Source organism: Dasypus novemcinctus, chromosome 5 (genome assembly GCF_030445035.2).
Source record: "Dasypus novemcinctus isolate mDasNov1 chromosome 5, mDasNov1.1.hap2, whole genome shotgun sequence".
Lineage (NCBI taxonomy): Eukaryota > Metazoa > Chordata > Mammalia > Cingulata > Dasypodidae > Dasypus > Dasypus novemcinctus.
In genome coordinates this window covers 136,841,617-136,862,547 of record NC_080677.1, presented here as the reverse complement: position 1 = coordinate 136,862,547, position 20,931 = coordinate 136,841,617, and the positions used below count along the sequence as shown (strand labels likewise).

Sequence of the window (20,931 nt, the reverse complement as noted above, 5' to 3'; positions counted from 1 at the left end):
TTACTTGGGTACTCTGTGCATCTCTTGTCACTTTTCACTCATACCTGTAATATTTAATATTAAAAGTAATACATGACATAAGAGAGTCACTATCCTGTCTTTCCAATTAAGATGTAAGTCTCACGCATTGGAAGCTATGGTACAATTGTATTACAATATTATTTCCAATGAAATAATAAAAGAGATAAACGAGATAACATCACAAACTATCGCCAGGCAGAGGTAGGGGTAAGTTGTGAATTTAAAGGTGGGTGAGGTATCTGTGTGCCAGGGAGCTCAAGGGAGGCTTCTTTAAAGAGGTGGGATATGAGGTGGGTCCCCCACCTGGATTTTGCTGAGTGGGGAGGAGTAAAGGGGAAATGGTGTGGGACTCGACAGCATAACTGTGTTCAGGGGACAGTGAAGGGACCCACGTCGGGGACAAGGTGTTGGTTCATATTACAGAGAAGTGGAGGCTGAGGCTGAAAACCGAGGGTGACCAGGTTGTGGAGGCCCCTGAATTCCAGGTGCAGGGGTTGGTAAACAGTGGGGAGCCACTGAAGCTTTTGAGACTATGTTTGGGTTATTACGAATTAAAGCCAACAGACACAGAAAGTAGACTCTGGGGCACAGCTAATCCAATCCCCTCACTCGGACAAAGAAAGGGAGGGAGGGTGAATGAGTCACTCAAGGTGGCACAGCTAGGTCAGGGCCGAGAGACCCTCGCTTCCTTTACTCCTCGTCCAGGGTGCCCCTTTTCCTGCTGTGTCTGACACGGTAGACACTAGCTATGTGCAGCCAGGTACATTGAAATGAATTAAAATTAAACACGATAAAAAACTCAGTCCCTCAGTCGCCCCAGCACCTTGACTTTCCTGAGAAGCTTCCCAACCCCACCCATGTGGCCATTTTCTGGTCTTTTCCTGTTTCTGCTTCCCCTCTGCTCCCTACTTGTTGCTTATGCCCTCTAGTAATATCCTGGCCCGAGGCTGGCCTGCCAGAAACAGCAGATGCTTGCAGCTGGAGGAAGTGTGTCTGGGCTAATTCGTGGCACCACTCTGGCCTTAAATGATCTGCCCCGTGGCCTGGGCCCAGCATGGGAAGCAGAACAAGGAGTGGGAAGAGCTCAGTGAAAAGGCGAAAATTGGCCTCTTCTGGAATTTTAGGAATTGTGCTATGGCAACCTGGAGAGTCAAGCACACCCAGGAGCTAATTCTTTGATGAAAACTGCCTGGAAGACTTGTCTCTGCATTCCTCAGATGTTTGTCCCGATAATAGTAATATTTCAAGCATTTAGAATATTGTTTGGGGGAAATACAGCATCTCATGCTTATTTAGCTGTGTCAAGTCATTTATTTGTCTTATTCTTTTTGCTCAGCAGGTGGCATTTTTGTTCAGTGATTTTATTCATAGCTGCATGTGTTTATCTACGATGACATATTAATCATGCAAATTAGGATATTATTAATGAAGGGAAAATTAATTTTGCTACTGCTTCTGGGTTTGTCATGACAGCTTTGTTAATGTGTCCTCGTCACTAATACCGTCAGCCACTTCTCTGTGGCTGCTGCAAATTGGTACATTATCATGGGGTAAAGGTTAGAGACAGAAGCATGTGACAGGTTTTCCCCTTCAGAGTTGGTGTTGAAAGCGCATATTTATTTAAGAGTGTACATTTTTAGGACAATCTTTCAAAATCCTCTCCTCCCATGATGTTAACAGTTTGTAGCATGGGGGAATTTGCTTCATCCTTCCCTGGCTTCTAGAGAAGTGGGCTAAATACAAATGCAAGCCCCAACCGATCAGAGCGTGTTTGCCTTTTATGATCTCTAAGTTCCAGCCTTCTTGTTTTCAAAATGCTAAGTGCAGAGCTAACACAGTGACTCATTCTTCCCCTGCATGTGCTTTTTTGCCGCATGACTTTCCTCTTGTAATATGAGCTGGAGCCACAGCAAGATGTCTGAGCTGTGACTGTTTGTCCTCAAGGTATCAGAGATCTGAAGGTAATTTAAAAATGTGCTCAATGCCTAGTTTCCCTCATTGCCCTTTTGTTAACCCTGATTTCTACCCAGGGGCACCTGCACTGAGCAAAGATCTGCTTATTCCTATCAGCTTTCAATTGTGTATTTGTTGCCCTAATGAGTCCAGAAACGGAATTTTTTTTTTTTTTTGAGAATTGGATATCGCCCCATGCGAAGTGGCAACACTCTCTCTGAAAGGTTGGGCCATTCTGGAACGCCTACTAAGTCATCCCACCTTTCGTCCCGAGACTTGACTGAACCTGAGAAAACGGTCAGCTTAGCTCTCCCCACCCTGCAATTCTGCAGTAGATACAGAACAGTGTGTGTGCCAATGAGAGGCAGGAAACAGGACAGAGGACATAAGATTGCTAGGAGCTCTTCTTGAAACCGTAACGTGGTCACCCTTTGTTGGCTGTAGACTCTGAGCGCAGGATTAGCTTTTGGGGTTCTCTGAACCTGCTCCTAAGACAGCAATCCATCCCCACTCCTCCCTGAGGCCGCATAAGACAGGCTATTGGCAATCTAAGCTACTGAAGTCGTTTCTGGAATCCCTTTATCCTTCTCTCCATATTTTTCATGACTCCCACTGCTGTCCTTTCTCCTAAGCTGCCCAACGGCTTCCACCCCACCTGCATAGAATCTCATGATTCTTCATTTTCTATGAAATTCCCAAAACATGCTAGTTTCCCTCCACTCAGTTACCCAGTGGTAAGGTGGTGGAGGAGATTTTTCCCCCAGCCTCTTAGATCACACCATAAATGAGAAACCTGGCCACAGACATAGAGAAAGGATAAGCTGGTGGACCAGCTTGACTTGGAAGCAAAGACCAAGTACTAGAGGGAAGAAACTGATGGTCAGATACCCTTGAAGGGTCAAATTTTGTGGTCTGGGCTCACTCCTACATCTCTCATGACAACCATTCCTCCTACTGGTGAAAATAATAGTTTTCCATGTCCTCGGAGAATCTGCATAACACCTCTCCATTTACCTTTTATGAATTAGTGGCAGCTGTGGAGGTAGAGAGCTAGGCAAGGGGTACCTTCAGAATCTTACATCTCCAACAGCTTTTTAAAAGACCTTGAAAGATGGTAGTGAGTTTGCATTATTTTTTTTAACGCCATATCTGTAATTATATTGAGACCACTTGATTGTACAGTTCGAATGGATTATATGAAGTGTGAATATATCTCAATAAAAAACTGCTTTTAAAAAATCACGCCATAGTAATTTTTTGAAAAGATTTATTTATTTATTTCGCTCCCCTTCCCCCCCACCCTGGTTGTCTGTTCTCTGTGTCTATTTGCTGCGTCTTCTTTGTCTGCTTCTGTTGTTGTCAGCGGCAAGGGAATCTGTGTTTCTTTTTGTTGCGTCATCTTGCTGCGTCAGCTCTCTGTGCGTGCGGTGCCATTCCTGGGCAGGCTGCACTTTCTTTCGCGCTGGGCGGCTCTCCTTATAGGGGTGCACTACTTGCACATGGGGCTCCCCTATGCGGGAATCCCTTTATCCTTCTCTTGCCTGCGTGGCAAGGCACCCCTTGCGCGCATCAGCACTGCGCATGGGCCAGCTCCACACGGGTCAAGGAGGCCCGGGGTTTGAACTGCGGACCTCCCATGTGGTAGACAGATGCCCTATCTGCTGGGCCAAGTCCGCCACCACACCATAGTAATTTTACCTCTGGTGGTATCTGGGGGGAAACTAGTATTAGTGAGAACTCTTGTATGTAAGTAAAAGAACTCCAGCTCCAATAATTTTAAAAGAAGGGGAAATTTATTGAAAAATTAATTTAACTTCAGGAAAGATTGGGGTTTGGCTGCTTTCAGGGACAATAGGAACAAAAGGCTCAGAACTGCAACAACTCTCTTTCCTTCTCTATCTTTGCTTCCATCTGTGTGTCTCTCTCTCTGTACTGGCCTTATTCTTGCAGACTGGCTTTCTCCACTTGGCAGCAAACATGGCCTCCAGCAGCCCCTGCTCATCCCATCTCTCTGCTTAGCCATGAAGGACAGCTGGAGATGGCTTTTCAGTGTGACCCAGCTTTAACACTGAGGGGAAGGGCTCTGATAGGCCCAGCTTGTGCCAAGCCAAACCTGGACCAGTGGATTGTACCCATGGAAATGAGATACTATAATTGGCCAAATTGGGACCAGAGCCCACCAGGGGCCAACCAGCTATCGCTGGAGCTGCAGAGTGGGAGCTTTAAGCTATTCTGAGCCAAGGAGTTGGGTGGTTTCCCAGAAAAAACATGTCCTTCAGGTTAGAGAACAGTACTTTAATTATTCCCTGGGTATTAGATTGAGGTCCCAACAATATTGTAATGCCTTGAAAGGAAAGGACCATTTTCCACATTTCTTTGTCTTCTCCTTAGGAACTTGTAAGTGCTGAACACATAGAGCTTACAAACATGTTACTCTTTGATTTTTGGATTTCTGGCAGGATGCAGCCTTTGAGTGCTCTGGATCTGGAGGGAAGAAATGTCTTTTGAAATTCTGGCTTGGCCGGATGCATCCCCTTTGACCACTGAAGAATCAAACTTGAAGGAGAATTAAGATGATATAGTATGTGAAACCCCTCTCATAGCATCTAACAGAAAATAGGTGTTTGACAAATGTTCACTTATTAACCAATCATATACTCAGAGTAATTGTATGATAGCACAAGCCTTATATTTAAGCATTTTTATAAAGTTCCTTGACAAGTTCTGTGGGAAATACAAAGACGGACAAAACTGTAGGTTTCTTCAGGGTAGGAGCTTCCTAGGGAGATCTCCAGTCTTATCTCTTACCTCTTCTTCTTCAAACCGGGTACTCTAGCCATATTTATTACCTGCTAAGTCTCATCCTATGACTGATCCTCTCTTGTAAAGAGAGTGGCTGCCAGTAGCACTCAGGGTACCTTTCCTTCCTAGAAGCCCTCAACAAACTTTTTCACTCAGATCAAAACTTTTGCTAAGAGAATGCCATGATAAAAATCATTAATGATAAAAAGGGACTATCATTATGAATTCTCATTCATCATGTGGCAAGATAAGTTATATAAATAATTTAAACAAGAACCAGGCAGCAAAGGATTCAAGGACCTCAGGGCAAAAAAAAGAGAAAGAATCAAATCAGAGCTATCTTCCCAATCAGAGCTATCAAAAGCCAAACCGATGCCCTTTCCATATACAGGTTTTTCACCTCCACCTCCGACAGGGATTTAATTAACCAAAGGCTCAGCAGTCCCCACAGCCCTATTCCCCTGTCCACTGGCTTCCCAAGCCCCCAGCCTTGTTCCTCCTGCAAATTCATGATGGACAATGATAGCGTCTCCTTCCGCAGCTCTGCCTCTAAACCGGTCCAGTCTGGATGCCTGACCAGGGCACACATTTTAGAGATGAGGAAACTGGGACCCAGAACAGGACAAGAAGCCAGGTCTCTCGATTTGCTGCTGAGTGTTTGTTCCTCAAGTTGGTTCATGCAGGGTATGGATCTGAGGAAATGGGACACAGGACAGAAGATTTGTGATTGGCTGTGATTGAGACGAAATGTTCTGACTGTGTGTGGGGGGTGCTGCAGGCTTAGCTGTAACACCCCATGGGCATCTTGGGTGGCATGAGCCCTCTCAGCACGGAGATGGAGTGAGAAGTCAACGAGGGTGAGATTGGACGTGACTTCTGGGCTTCGGTGGGCCTGTTACTCAGGCACTGCCTTTCCAAGGTATAGGTTGTGTCTGTAGTAGCCCCATCTGCTATCCTCATCTGTCCCTCCTTCCTCATTTCCTGAATTCTGTACAGTCAACTGCATAAATGAACAGACTCAAATGTGTGTTATTTAAGTGGGATTGCATAAAAATCCACTGCATATAAATTACAAGGAGGCAGCAGTTAGAGACTGTAAAATGTCCCTTCCAGATCTTATATTCTAAGATTTAAAGATGTTAATATTAGTAATATCAGACCATGTAAGAGGCCACTGGTAAAATGGTGTGGGGGCATGGGTCTTACGGCACCTCTCAGGTCGTGGGCTCTACCTGCTCAAGGACTCAGCCAGGTGGCCCTCCCCACCTCTGGCCCAACCCAGAAGGAGGGTTGCACATAATGAGTGCTGGTAACTGTGAAGGGAAATTCCCCACACTTGTCCTTGGATGGAACAGAATGCAACCTGCTCAAGAGCTTCCCAGAATTGGGGCAGTGGAAAAATACATGTCCACTAGCATAACTGTGACCCAAATATTCCAGACTTCACCAGACTGGGGGGTCATCTGCAGACAAGCTAATACCCCAAAGTTCCTGCCTCTTTCAGTCTCTCCTCCTGGCCAAGGAATTCCTCCTTAAGCTCACAACATCCTCCCGCGTAATTTCTGGGAGGCCCTAGGGGGTGACTCACATCTACGCAAAAACTACTTCTCTGATAATCTTTTAACGTTCACAGTCCACAGGTCATTTAAGGGGTCATCTCTACCCTTTCCTCTACTGCCAGGACCCTTCTAGAGAATACTGTTGCCCTGCTCAGGAGGATATCTCCCAAGACTTTCCAAAATTTCAAAACTGTTGAGGTGCTAATAAGAATCAACAAAAAATGGATAAGATTTGCTGCCTACTGTTATCTTCCCAGAAACTCTTCAAAAGTATAACTTTTTTCAGTGCCACCTCCTCTTAGAAAGATACAATATTTCCCACAGTATTCCTTATACTACCAAAACTAAGCAATGTCCCTTCCAAAAGTATGGGCGAGATTATAATGATGATGATCACATGACCTGTTTGACTTTTATTTTTTAAAAAATTTTATTGAAGTGTATCACAAATACATGAACATACATAAACAATAAGTGTATAGTAAAAGTTGTGAACTTACAAAACAAACATGTAACATCATACAGGGCTCCCATACATCACCCCACCACTAACACTTTGCCCTGTTGTGAAACGTTTGTTACAAACTATGAAAGAGCATCATCAAAATAACTATGGCCCATATCTTACTTTTGGTGTGTTTTTCCCCAAATCACCCATTTATTAACTCCCTGTATTAGTATTAGATATTTGTTATGATTCATGAGAGAACATTCTCATATTGGTTTTGTTAAACACAGTCCATCTTCCCCCACAGGATTCACTGGGTTATACAGTCCCAAGACAGTTTGACTTTTGAGACCTCTGATTTGGAAGACCATGATTCTTTCATTTTTTTTTGCCCTGAGGTCCCTGAATCCTTGGCTTCCTGGTTCTTGTTAAAATTCTTTATATAACTTGAATTGACACATAATGAATAAGAATAGTTAATAAACATTCACTTTAGTGGTTGGCCCCTGTTCTTTTGAAGTGTCTCAAAACTGTTGGTTATCCCTTTCAAATTTGAGACCCAAAGATCAAGTTTCATCTTGGCACTCCATTTATGGCACTGAAACAACCTGTCTTTTCAGTGAGGCCAGGGATGGATGGATGGAAATAAGAGCTAACTGCCAGGTGACTGGTGGGATTTTTTACTTTTCAACCAATTGTTCTGGTTCTACAAAAACAAAGGCAGTTTGCAAGGCGCATACTCCAAAGAAGAGAAAGGCAAAAGTTTGCCAATCTTGGGGATCAGTTGGAAGCCTGAGCTCTAAAGTTGAATGTGAACCAATGGCATTTATTATTCTTCACAGGTTCCTTAAGGAACGCCGTTCACTTATGTACGCCTGGACTGACGGGAGTGGATTGATACAGGTTTGTTTTCCTAAAGGGGATCGACATTCAGTTCCATTTTATTTCAGAATCTAAGTGTCAGATCCATCAAAATATGTGGAAAATTAAAAGTGAACAAAAGGCAGAATGTGGATTACTGCTTAGAAAACAAATAGTTCCACAGGGAGTAATAATAAAATAATAGCGACAATGAATTGAGAGCTATGTTCCAGGCACTGTGCTAAGTGCTTTTCTTGGAATCTTATGGCCCCGACTTTTCCCTGGAGAATCTGAAGCACAGTGTGGGTGAGAAACTAGACCAATGTCTCCCTACTGATTGTAAATGGTGAAGCTTGGCTCAGATCCTGGGGACTTGGACCACACTTGGGTCCTTTACAGTCCACCAAATGGATACTGTGTGTGTGTTCATTTATGTAACTCTTTGCATATCATGAGAATTTTAAATGTAAGTTGAAGTATCTTGTATGTGTGCTTGTGTAGTGAGTTTACATTCTTTTTTTTTAAGATTTATTTTTTATTTATTTCTCTCCCCTTCCCCCCCACCCCTGTTGTCTGCTCTCTGTGCCCATTTGCTGTGTGTTTTTCTTTGTCTGCTTGCATTCTTGTCAGGGGCACTGGGAATCTGTGTCTCTTTTTTGTTGTGTCATCTTGCTGTGTCAGCTCTCCATGGGTGCAGCGCCACTCCTGGGCAGGCTGCGCTTTTTTCACGCAGGGCAGCTCTCCTTGAGGGGTGCACTCCTAGCATGTGGGGCTCCCCTACTTGGGGGACACCCCTGTGTGGCATGGCACTCCTTGTGCACATTAGTGCTGCGTGTGGGCCAGCTCACCATATGGGTCAGGAGGCCCTGGGTTTGAACCCTGCACTTACTATGTGGTAGGTGGATGCTCTATCAGTTGAGCCAAATCTGCTTCCCTGCATTCATTTTTTAGTCCTTTAAGAGTTAACCACACATAACTAGAAATCTCTGAATAAGAAAGTAACAGCACTACCCCATTTTCCTCGGTCAATTGAAGATGAAACAAAGACTTTGGTGGTACATGCCTGCCCAGAGAATCAAGGCAGCAGTCTTTAGCATGGCTTCAATCCCTTCCCATTTCGCTTTAGGCTCTTTCCAGCCTTAATCCCCATCACCCCACCCTATATTCCTATCATGCTAAGCTTATTGATGTTTTTCATTCTGTGAAATGTGTTTTTCAGCCTGCTTGTCTCAGCTTATCCTCTTCCATCTGCCTGGAATGCCTTCTATCCTCCACTTGTTAAGAACTTTATGTCTTCCCTTTGACCCAATTCAAATGACATTTCTTCAATGTATTTCCAGCCACCAGGGCCCTTTGCTGCTAGAGCTCATTGTAAGTATCACTGTTTCAACACATATTCATTCAACTACACACTTACTCCCTAATGATCTCATCTTTTCCAAGGTTTTCAGTGCTGCCTTCCATATTTTCTCAGTCTCCACTTCTTCCCAGTCTCCACTTCTTCCCAGAACTGCAGGTGTAGCTCTCTAACAAAGTGCCGGGTATCTCAACTTGATAACTAATAGGCCTTTCTAACTTCACATGTACAAAAACAAAATCTTGATTTTCCCCAAACCTGCTCCTTCCCTGGTTTCTTCCTCCAAATAAACGGCACCACCATTCATCCATTTCCTCGGGCAAAACTGGGAAGCATCCTTGAATCTTTTATTTCCCTTACCCCACTTATCCAAACCAGTCAGCAAGATTGTTCCTATATTCAAAACATATTCCAAATCTGATGACTTTTTACTGTTCTAATCTATGTTAATATCAACTCTCACCTTAAATACAGCGTTGGCCTCCTAATGATCTCTGCTTCAACTCTATTGTGTTCCCTGGTCCATTTTTTAAAAACACATATTAAGAGTAGTCAAAGTGATCTTTTACAGTGTAAGCAAGGTCGTGACCCTCTCCTGTCCTAAACCCTCTCTTGGTCTCCATCCCACACAGAATAAATCCTAAATTCTTTACCATGGCTGACAAGGCCCTACGGGATCTGTTCCCTGCCCGGTCTCCTGCACATGGCACTTCTTCCTGTCTCGCAACCTGCCAAGGTCAGCAGTGCCTTTGCATTTGTTTTTGCCTCTGGCTAGACCCCTCTATCTTCTGTCTTACCTCTATGCAAAACTACTCTTCTGATGTGACTGAAGTGTTGGGCACCTGCCTCTCACACGGGAGGTCCCAGGTTCAGTTCCCAGGGCCTCCTAAAGAGAAAACAGACAATGCGCAGACAATGAGCAGACAGACAAGGGAGCTATCTCAGGGAGACAAAAAAACTAAAAAACAAAAATCTTAAAAAAAAGGGTATAATCACATCATTTAGGTCTAGCTCAAATGTCATTTCCTAAAAGAGGCATCTCTTTTCACTCTGTGCTCACTTAGCTTGCTTTAATTTCCTGTCACATCATTTATTACACCTGCAATTATTTTGTAATATTTAATTAATTTCATATTGTCTTATATCCTAAGTGAGCACAGATGCTGCGAGGGCAAGTATCATGTTCACTGCTGTATTCCCAGTCCCTTGACAAATACTCGGGACAGAGCAGGCATGTAATAAGCAATTGTTGAATTAATGAAGGGGTTATTTCCCTCATCACATTGTTAGTGCCTTAAGGTCAGGAACTTGATGCCTCTCTTCTTTATTCCTGGCATGTACTAAGTGCTCAATAATACTTGTTAAAGACATGAATGAATATATGAATGGCATTATTAACTTTTTCCACTTCTAAATGAAGTTTTTCAAAAGAGCACAAGCCAAAGATCTTTTAGCTGGATCCTTTTGTTTAAGCCACAACTTTTGGCTTTATAGTAAGGTGCTTTCTTAAAGCTTATTATCAGGATTGGCTTTTAAGTTTTAAGAGCACATTAGAGCTCTGAAGCCTAGTAAATTTCTTTTTAAGAGTCGCATGTAAAGATCCATACATCTGACACGCTCTGTGGCATCTCAGTTTATAGAACTCTCGGGCACTCGCCCAGCAAGGTAGTAACGATTCCAGAAAGTGTGCAATTGCTGGCACACCCTCCCGGTCTCTCTCAGTTATCCAACCAACATTAGGCAAAGGCCGAATATGTTCCAGATGAAAGACACAGCCCCTTGACTTTATGGCCCTCGCTCTCCTGAAGGGAAGAGAGAGCAGCAATTATTAGACATGGGCAGAGCCAGGCAGAGGAGCGTGTGGGAGCCCCAGGCACCTTATGCAGCCTTGGGGAGGATGACGGGAATGCTTTCTGTAGCAGGTGATGCTTTAAGGAGTCAATCAGGAGAGAAATGGCACTCTGGGCAGGAGGCATGGCAGGCATGGGGACATAGTAAGGGAACAGAGATCACTCATGAGGCAGAAGTTTGAGCATCTGTGAGTTGCAGGGAGGAGGAGGGCGGGCAGAGGCCAGGCTGAAAAGCACCACCTGGAGGCTGTGCTAAAGTTTTGGATTTTAAATAGAGTGGGATTGTACGATAAGGTTTTGGAAAGTTACACTACAACTATGTGGCAAATAGATTGAAGGCAGACCAGACCGGAGGTCAGAAACCAGCCCAGGGGGTTTTGTGTAATTTAGGTAAGAATTGATGAAAGCTACACTAATGAAGGGGATGAATGATGGGATATTGGGTGGGTAGAGTGAAAGGCTTTGGGGACCAGTGGATATGGTCATCCCATGATAAGTGAGGAGAATGAGTCTAGGCTAACTGATTTCTGGCTTGAGCTAGGAGCATGGTGCTAGCCAATAAGGTCAAATATGCAGAGAAGGAGAAAGTTTGGAGGGGGAAGAGGATGAGAGGAGTTTTTAACATGCTAAGTTTGAGGTCCCTGCAGGGAAGAATATATGAATGTGAAACTTGGGATAATGGTATGAACAGAAAAGGGACCAAGGCAGAGCTCAGGGAATCTCAATATTTAAGGGGACAGAGGAGTCCACAGAGGAGAGTTAACAGATCCCTCTTTTGCACCACCTCGGAGCCTCTCATCCTTACTTGTTTCCTGGACCTTTGATCACTCCTGATCCCATCAAGATGATCAAGCCTGGGTGAGCTCTGCCTAGCTACCGCCTTGGTCCTTGAATGTTATGGGCACAATCCAACAGTACCTCACCTCAACCTATGTGGCCACTTGGGTATCCCTGCTGCCACCGAGGTGGAAGATGCGAGGGGCCTGCCTAGTGCTCATGCACATAAGGCCTGGAAGTGTGTGTGTGTTGGGGGGCGGGAGGGCTTGGCATCCACTGGGGCAAACCTTTGGCCAGAAGAGTAGGTGGAACAGAAGAACAGCGAATTGACACAGAGAGCAGACAACGTGGGGGGCGGGAAGGGAGACAAATAAAAAAAAATGGTGGAAGAATTCTTCTCCTTCCTCCTCTAGGATGGACTGCTTTGTGACACAATAGTTCACAGGGGCTCTTGGGTCACGAGACTGAGTTGCATTCGGTGCCAAGCAGTGTCCAGTTAAGTCATCACACTCCCTTGCATTTGTTCTCTCTCCTTCCCTGACTTTCTCCCCATTTCACTCATTCCTACTTCACTGGGATTATACTCTTCTAGGAAAGTAGTTGCAAATAAGCTTTTTGTTTCGGGCTATGCTTTCTGGGGAACACAATTAAGACAAAGACTAGTGAAATAGGACAAAAAGAAAAAAGCAGGAAAGACTTATGTCCTGGAAGAGACCATTGCTAAAATGAAGGTGTGATCAACAGTGCTAAATGCCACTGAGAAGTCAAATTACAGAAACACGGAGCAGCATCTTGGCTCCTGTCTGGTGGGGGTGGGCAGAAAATTTGATGGAGGGCTGAGAAAGGAAAACAGAATGTATTGGGAAGAGATACAAAAGGAAAGTAAGATCATGGAGATTTGGAGCATGCATCTCAAGAAGCTGGGCTAGCTGAGAAGAGAAAGATACAGGGCCCTATTGAGAGGGGGTGTCATTTCTAGTTTAGGATTCCCCCCCGTCTGCCTTTCTTTTCCTTCAAGATCGGAGAGGTTTGCAAATATTTATCTGTTCATTAAAATTAGTAAATTGAGATTGAGAGGATCAAGATTCTGGCAGTGGAAGGATTATGAACAGGAGAACAGGCAGGAAAGAGGTTAAGATGGGCACAGATAAGTTTGTAGCAGTACGAATGGGGGGAGCATGCAAGTGTAAAGGGCAACTGAAAGTTGGTTTTAGTTGTATTATTATCTTTTAGCTCTGTGAAGTAGGAGAGAAAATCTTTTACATTACGTGAGGTGAGAGGTGGTGGGGTGGGGACTTCAGGAGAGAAGAGAAAGAATGGAACAGCGCAGGAGGGGAAGAGAAGAATTGGCTGAATGAGGAAACAGGGAAAGGTGTCTACACAGCTGGGAGGGCCCTGCTGAGGCTAGAGGTCTCCAACTTTGCAGCATCCAGCCATATAATTGTAATCTTCTCAAAGAGTTCTCAGGAAAACCCAGCGTATGAAGCAGGTAGGTGGCTGGGTTCAGGGCTGGACTTTTGAAGGGTAGAGGTAAGTAAGCATGCAGAGTGGGTGAAGGGTGGAGTACAGAATAACCACAAAGTGTTGGACTGTGGAACCTAGAGTGGCTAGGAAAGAAAGTGGAGCAAAGAGTAGGCTGGGAGATTGGGAGCACATTTAGGAGGAAGGTGAGGCTGCGGCGAACCTTGAAATCGAGAGGTATATCTGATGAGGGGAAAGTTAGACTTTATGATTTCAAATATGGGGAAGTTTGAGGGTATGGAAAGTCTGAGATTAACCATAGACATGACAAGGGGTTGACTCTCCACTTGCAGCAACATCCTGTAGCAGTTGGACATTATTGATGAATTCCAAAAAGAATTATTGGATTATGTTTGTAAGCTGGTCTTTTCCTCTGGGCATATGAGATTATATTGGATTCAGAGGTTTATTTGATTACTTAAGTAATCAATCTTGTGTCAGTAGGGCATTAAAGACATGGCAAAGGGCAGAGTTGTGGGTTTTTGATATTGGAGCTTTGATGTTGGAGTTTGATGCTGAAGCCTTAAGCTGGAGCCCTGGGAAGTAAGCGCACAGAGGAAAGAGAAGCAAACCCCAGAAAGAGAGGAACCCTGAGCCCAGGAAGAAGAAAGCCCTGGGAAGAGAGGAACCCTCAACTCAGAGAGAAGGACCCTGGAAGGGAGGAACACAGGAAGCCTGAACCCTCACAGATGTCGGCAGTCATTTTGCTCCAACATGTGGAAATAGACTTTGGTAAGGGAAGTAACTTACACTTTATGGCCCAGTAACTGTAAGCTCCTACCCCAAATAAATACCCTTTATAAAACCAACTGATTTCTGGTATTTTGCATCAACACCCCTTGACTGACTAATACAACTCCCATGGGAACACCATTGTTGAAGGTGGAGTGAAAATCAGTGCCATTAGAGTCTATCTTCAAAGAGAAAGGTCTTTTTTTATTCTCCATAGTGCATTGCGTAACACTGAGCATACTAGCTGTATGATGTTGGACAGGTCACTTAACTTTTCTGTGTTTATGTTTCCTCACCCATTCGTAAGGCTAGTAACTCCTGTGCCTACCTCACATCACTGTTGGGAGAAACGCAGGATATACTTGTAAAAGTCTTTATGTTTGTAAATGCTTTCATCTCAAGTTATTATAGTTATATAAAAAATGCCTAATAAATGATTGATGAATTGAAATGTGGCAGTTGAAAGGAAATTTTAGGGAACCGCCACTCTTAACCACTTCTACATTTCCCTATACTCCTAGCATCACCCATGATATTCTTTCTCCCTAGTGTTGGCTATGAGAGGAGGGAAAAGGCAAAATGTATCTGTTAGATATTAGATATGCCTGCAAATAAAAAATAATTACAAATATTAGTAATGTAAACAAGATATAAATTTATATCTCTCTCATAGTCAAGAAGTCTGGAAATGTAATACCCACAGCTGGAATGGTGCTCCAAGGTCAGAGAATCAATGGATTTTCCAAAAAATATTTTAAAATGTTTCCAAACATTCAAAGTGATTCAGGAAATTAGATTCCTTCTAGCCTATTGTTCTGCCATTCTCAGCTTCCATTCCCAATGTTCCTTCATTGTCCAAGGGAGCTGCTGGAGTGTCAGCTATTAGGTTCACGTTTTAGCCAGTAGAAAAGAAGAAAGGCAAAGAAGATTATTCACCTTCCCATTAAGAACACTTCTTGGAAGATGTACATACCAATTCTACTTTGAGCCCATGATCCTAAACACAGTACAATTTAGCTGCAAGAGAAGCTGGATGGAAAATGTAATCTTATTCTAGGTGGATGTGATGGTTTGTAGCTGTATGAACCTCAGAAATACATGTTCTTAAATTTAATCCATTTTTGTGGGTCCGCTGAAGTAGGACCTTTTGAGAAGGCTACTTCAGGTAAGGCGTGACCCATCTGAAGCAAAATCGATCTTAATCCCCTTCTAGAGTCCTTTATAAGAGAATTAAACTCAGGCAAAACCAAAACATAACAAAACAAAACCACACAAACAAAAAAACATAGAGGGAAGATGCTGAAATCAAAGTAACCTGGAAGAGAAGGGTAAGACCAGGAGATGTCACCATGTGCCTTGTCATGTGGCAGAGGAGTCAAGGATTGCCAGCAGCTAGTCTTCAGGAACAAATCATTTTCTTGATGATTCCTTGATTTGGACATTTTCCCAGTCTCAAAACCATACGCTAATAAATTCCCATTGTTTGAATATGGCTTATTTCATGGTCTCTGCTTTGAGCAGCCTGGGTAACTAAAATAGTGGCCACACGCACAGCTAAAATTGAGGTCTTCCATTACAGAGAGAAAGAAAGCATACTGGAGGCTGTTGGCTCTGCCTCAGAGACTGGCAGAATAGTGGTGGTCTAAAATGATGCAGGATGATAAAAATTTTCTGTTGCTTCAAGTAATTTTTGTAAGCAGGATAAGAATATTAAGAAGAGCGATAGACAATGACTCTTAAGAGAAGTAGCCTGTCAGAACCAACTGTGCAATGGAAAGTAATTTCCATGCATGGAAAAGACAAACAATAACTTGATTTCTGGGTTTTGAGTTTTAATCCACAGTCAACCATAAACCCTTGTCTGATGTTTAGGATGGGCATGGAGTCAGATTTCCGTATCCATCAGAATATGATGATCCTCTAAAACAGTATTTACAAAGTGTGGTCTGTTGTGATAGGACCTTATATCTCAGGTCACTTATGTCAGTCTCACTCTATGGCTGCTGTCACAGCTTAATTATTAATAGCATTGCTTTTGCCATGTACAGTGTCCTGGTTTGGACAACAACCCACCTGCATCTGAAATAGCTAGAAGACTTAAATATCTTTTGGATGTTTTTGAAAGAGAACGTGTTTTTGTATACTTAGATTTTTCTTTAATGACCTAATTTATGACAAAGGAAGAATTTAGGCTTCCAGGTGGTGTGTAGTGGTGCCACATTTGGTTTAATATACATTTCCTGATGAGTAATTAGTTGAGCTCTTAGGTGGAAATAGAAGCCTATTCCTGAGCCAGGTTAAATGACAGGCTGAGCAGTCACTGAGGCACAGGGAAATCAGGCCACCAGATATCTGGCCTGTTAATGTGTTGGACATTCCCTCTAATTATCCACAATTTAACACCACCCAGATTCTTTGTGGGATTCTGTTTTGTCAAATAATCTCCCATCTCATAAAGCCCTGGGCAGAGCTGCTCTTTGGTAAACTGGGGCTCTGTGTGTAGGCCAGAAACTTGTTCTGCTTCCCTGCAAAGCTGTGTGCTTGCAACATCTCATATATTTTTGGTCATGGAAAGAGCATAAATATTATTGGTTGCCAATTCAGACACTGAACATAAGTAACATTCATGAGTCAACTTTAGCAGCAGAAGCCAAGGAACTTGGATCTGTCCAACGAAAAGTTGAAAGCTACTTGAAGAAAGTTTTTTTTTCATTTGGCCAAGTGTCAGGAAAGTGTTTGGTTGACAAGATAAAAAATTCTAATAGAAAATTACTTGTGTAAGATACCAATGCCCTTCTCACTAGAACATCCTAGACAAGTCTTTTGAGTTACATCAACTGGAATTATTTTTGTTAGGATAAGTCTCTTTACATTGAACTTCACTAATTTCAGAATTTGTGATCACCAGTTTACCTCAAGTTTATGTTAGTACTTTTGTTGATGGAAGATTTGACAGTCAAATATCAAAATTATATGAAAGCCAATGTCTTTTCAAGCCCTTTAAAAGCAATAAAAAAAATGCTGGAGCACAGGCATTCTGCACAGACAAGATAGACAAAGCATGAAATCTGTGTGCAGAAGGCCTAAGTTTGAATTCTGGATCTGCCACTTGGCAGCCATCTAAGTCACTTAATCTCTCTGGGTCTGTTTACTCATCTGTAAATGGGGATGGCAATTATTTCAAAGGAAATGTTGAGGACTAAGCTGCATAAATGTTTTATTTTTTAAAAAAATTTATTATTATTTTTTATTTATTTCTCTCCCCCTCTCTCCCCGCCACCCCATTGTCTGCTCTCTGTGTCCATTCGCTGTGCATTCTTCTGTGTCCACTTGCACTCTTGTCTGGTGGCACTGGGAATCTATGTCTCTCTTTTTGTTGTTGTGTCATCTTGCTGCATCAGCTCTCTGGTGTGTGTGGCATCACTCCTGGGCAGGCTGCTCTTTTTTCGTGCAGGCTGGCTTTCCTTGAAGGGCACACTTCTTGCACATGGGGCTCCCCTATGCAGGTGACACCCCTGCAGGGCACAGCACTCCTTGCACGCATCAGCGCTACATGTGGGCAAGCTCACCACATGGGTCAGGAGGCCCTGGGTTTGAACCTTGGACCTCCCATGTGGTAGGTGGATGCCCTATCCATTGGGCCAAATCTGCTTCCCTGTAAGTGTGCTTTAATGATGGTTTAAATATACTGCCTCTGTTTCTACTCCACCACTAAGAATTCTTTATTTGTTCTGTGAGATAGACAGCCTATTGTTAACTAGGGAACACAGAAAGCCTCGGAAGTGTTGTCCATCTCTTTCAAAAGTGCATCAAGATATTCTAAATTATACCCTCTACTCTTGACACAACGTTGACTTTATGGTGACAACTCATAAATTCTTGAAACTTAAATTGAGGTTAATATAGAACCAATTTAAGGAACAATGGCGTTTGGTAATCCATGATGTGATGCAAGTGATGGAACTTTTATATATATATTTAATTAAATTAATTAATTTGTTTCTCCCCACTCCCTCATTGTTTACATTTTCTGTTTCTGTTGTGTGCTGGTTTTCTTTATTTGGAGGCACTGGCAGAAGTAAAGATGACCAGACATTGGACATAACAGACAAAGACTTTAAAAAATAATCTTCAACATGTTCAAAGAGATAAAGGAAAGCACAGAGAAATAACTAAAGGATACCAAAACAATGATGAATGGGCAATATGAGACTCTGAATAAAGAGATAGAAATTTTAAACAGGAACCAAACAGAACTATTTCAGTTGAAGACCATAATAAATGAGATGACAAATTCACTAGGGGGTTTCAAAAGCAGATTAGAGCTGGCAGAAGAAAAAAATCTGTGAACTTGAACACAAGACAATTGAAAGGATTTAGGCTGAGGAATGGAAAGAAAAAAGTAAAAAAACCAAACAGAACCTAAGTCTTTGGGATACCATCAAGCATACATTATACAGATTATGGGGTCCCAGAAGGAGAAAAAAGAAAGAAAAGGGGAGAAGGAATATGCAAATAAATAATGGCAGAAAATTTCCTAAATTTAATGAAGGACTTGCATATACAATGTCAAGAAACCTAATGAATACCAAACAGGATAAACTAGAAGGGAGCAACACTCAGACACTCATAGTTAAATTGTCAAATGCCAAGGACAGGAAGAGTATTGTGAAAGCTATACTTTCTTTTCTATAGAAAGAGAAAAGTAACATGTTTTATACAAGGGGGCCTCAATAAGGTTAAATGCTAATTTCTCATCAGAAACCATGGAGGCAAGAAAACAGTGGTATGAAATATTTAAAGTGCTGAAAGAAAATAGTTGCCAACCAAGAATTTCATATGTGAGACTGTCTTTCAAAATTGAGGAAGAGATGAAGACATCTGCAGATAAACAAAACGTAAGGAGTTCATAATCACTACACCTATCCTATAAGCAATGCTAAATGGAGTTCTTCAGACTGTAGGGAAAGGACTCTAGACAGTGGATCACAGTGGTATAAAGACAAAGATTTCTGACAAAGGTAGCCGTATGAGTAATTATGAATGTCAGTACTAATATATTATACATTTTTGTATTTAACTCTCCTTTTACTTCTTATAGTACAAATGCATAAAAATAATAATAAATATATGACTATAGATAATCAGTGTGTAAAACTATAATTTGTAACAAGTACAAAAAACAGTTGGGGAAGGAGAGATATAGGAACAGTATATGTGCATGCTATTGAAGTTAAGTAGGTATCAAATAAAATGTGATTGCTATAGAATTAGCATGTTGAAATTTAAGCCCCATGGTAACCACAAAAAAAAAAAATCTGAAAAAATATATAGAAGGAAATGAGAATGGACTCAAAGTTGTGCACTGCAAAAAAAATCAAGTAAATAATCAAAGGAAGCATTGACAGAAGAATTGAGGGGTAAAAAACATATGGCACACATATGTGAGCCCAAATAGCAAAATGGCAGAAGAAAGTCCTGCATTTTCAGTAGTTACGTTGTTAAATGTAAATGGATTAAGATCTCTAGTCAAAAGGCAGAAATTGGTACAATATAGAAAAAAAAAGTATGCCCCTAATATATGCTGCATTCTTGGGGAGTGTTTTGTATCCCATCCCAGACTCTGAGCTTCTCTAAGGGAGCATTTGCATCAGGCCATTTTGGCTACTTCAGTTTTTAAATTCCTATTTCATGTTTTAATGGAATCAGTGCCAAGGTCAAGGGCCTTAAGTTAGCAGGGAAGAAAGTAACTGTGGTGGCTTCTCAGGATCAGGGGAAGCTCCTTGGGAAAGGCTGGCACCTCTCCTCAGCAACCCTCTTCTTAGTAGTAACTGGTACATGGTGTGTGTAATGTTGTGATTCATCTCTAATGAACTTGGGCATAGAAAAGGAAAAAGAGAAAAGAAAAAAAATTGTCACCTCTTCTGGCTTCTCAGTTCTATGGACTTGCAGCTTTTGGTTGTTCTTCATGTCTTTTCTTTTTTTGTCCCTCTGACTTTCACTCTGCTTACAGAAGTTTCCAGTAATCCAGATTAAAGTGCAACCTGATTCAACTGGGCTACACCTTAACTGAAGTAACATCTTGAAGAGATCTTATTTACAGTGGGTCCACAGGAATAGATTAAGTTTAAGAACAGTCAACTCACTGGGCCCCCAAAAGATGGGGTCTTCCCACATGCAAAACACATTCACTCTATCACAACATCCCAAAAACCTAAAGTCATTTTGCAACAATGCTAAGTACAAACTAACCTCAAAATCCACTGTGGGTCCTGAGGCACAAATCCTGTCAGAGGTACCTATGAAAATTAGATGTGCTTCCAGGAGACATGAATAGTATAAACATTCCCATTCCAGAAGGGAGAAATTGGAATCTGCCCAAGGTCTGAGAGTCATTTTTGGATTAATGTTTTGTCCTCTGGTCCTGATGGTGTGGCAGTCCCATCCCTTCCAAGCTTTTGCAGTGGCCATGCTCTCCTCAAACACTGGGGTATAGACCCTATCCTCTCTGAGCATCAGGATGGAGGCCAGGCTCTCCACAAATGCAGGGACACAGGCTCCACTAGCTCCAGGTGTTGGGCTGGCAGCACTCTTCCTTAACAACAGGCCACAAGGCCTCCCCCTCCAAGTGCCAGGGCAGATGGCCTGCCTCCTCCAAACACAGGGGTGAATCTGCCTTTTCCACACACATCGGTGTGTCTGCTCTTTTGTTACAAGGAGGTCTCTTCCATTCAGAATTCAGCCTTCATGGTTCTGCCCTTGAAGTCATTCTTCCTTCAATTCATTCCTTCTCTATTGCTTTCAGTCCAGGCTGATGGAGTTTCCACTAGTACAAATTTTGCAAAAACTTTGTTGGCTTTGTGTGAAGTTCACAAGATTGAAACCATTAGACAGAAGGAATTTCCATAGGTCCTTCCTAGATAACTGTGTCTCCAATCCCGACTTGCACTGGAATGGCTGACTGGGTCCATGTTCACTTGAACCCTTACATGCAGCCCAGTTCTCTGGGGACTTGCTTTCTAGAAGCTCAGGGAGATCCCTGATAGAGCC

At 42.6% G+C, this 20,931-nt stretch overlaps 1 long non-coding RNA gene across 2 annotated transcripts in view; it reads left to right on the top strand.

Moving 5' to 3' along the window:
- The first annotated feature begins 1,683 nt into the window (after window positions 1-1,683).
- LOC139439051 (uncharacterized) overlaps window positions 1,684-20,931 on the top strand; it is a 93,625-nt gene continuing 74,377 nt past the window's right edge. The window contains exons 1-2 of one of the 2 annotated variants that reach the window (XR_011648909.1): window positions 1,684-1,982; window positions 7,626-7,686. This is a non-coding gene — a long non-coding RNA (uncharacterized lncRNA). Of the gene's footprint in view, window positions 1,983-4,398; window positions 4,556-7,625; window positions 7,687-20,931 lie in introns of those variants that run through there. The other variant, XR_011648908.1, reaches the window with a different exon arrangement.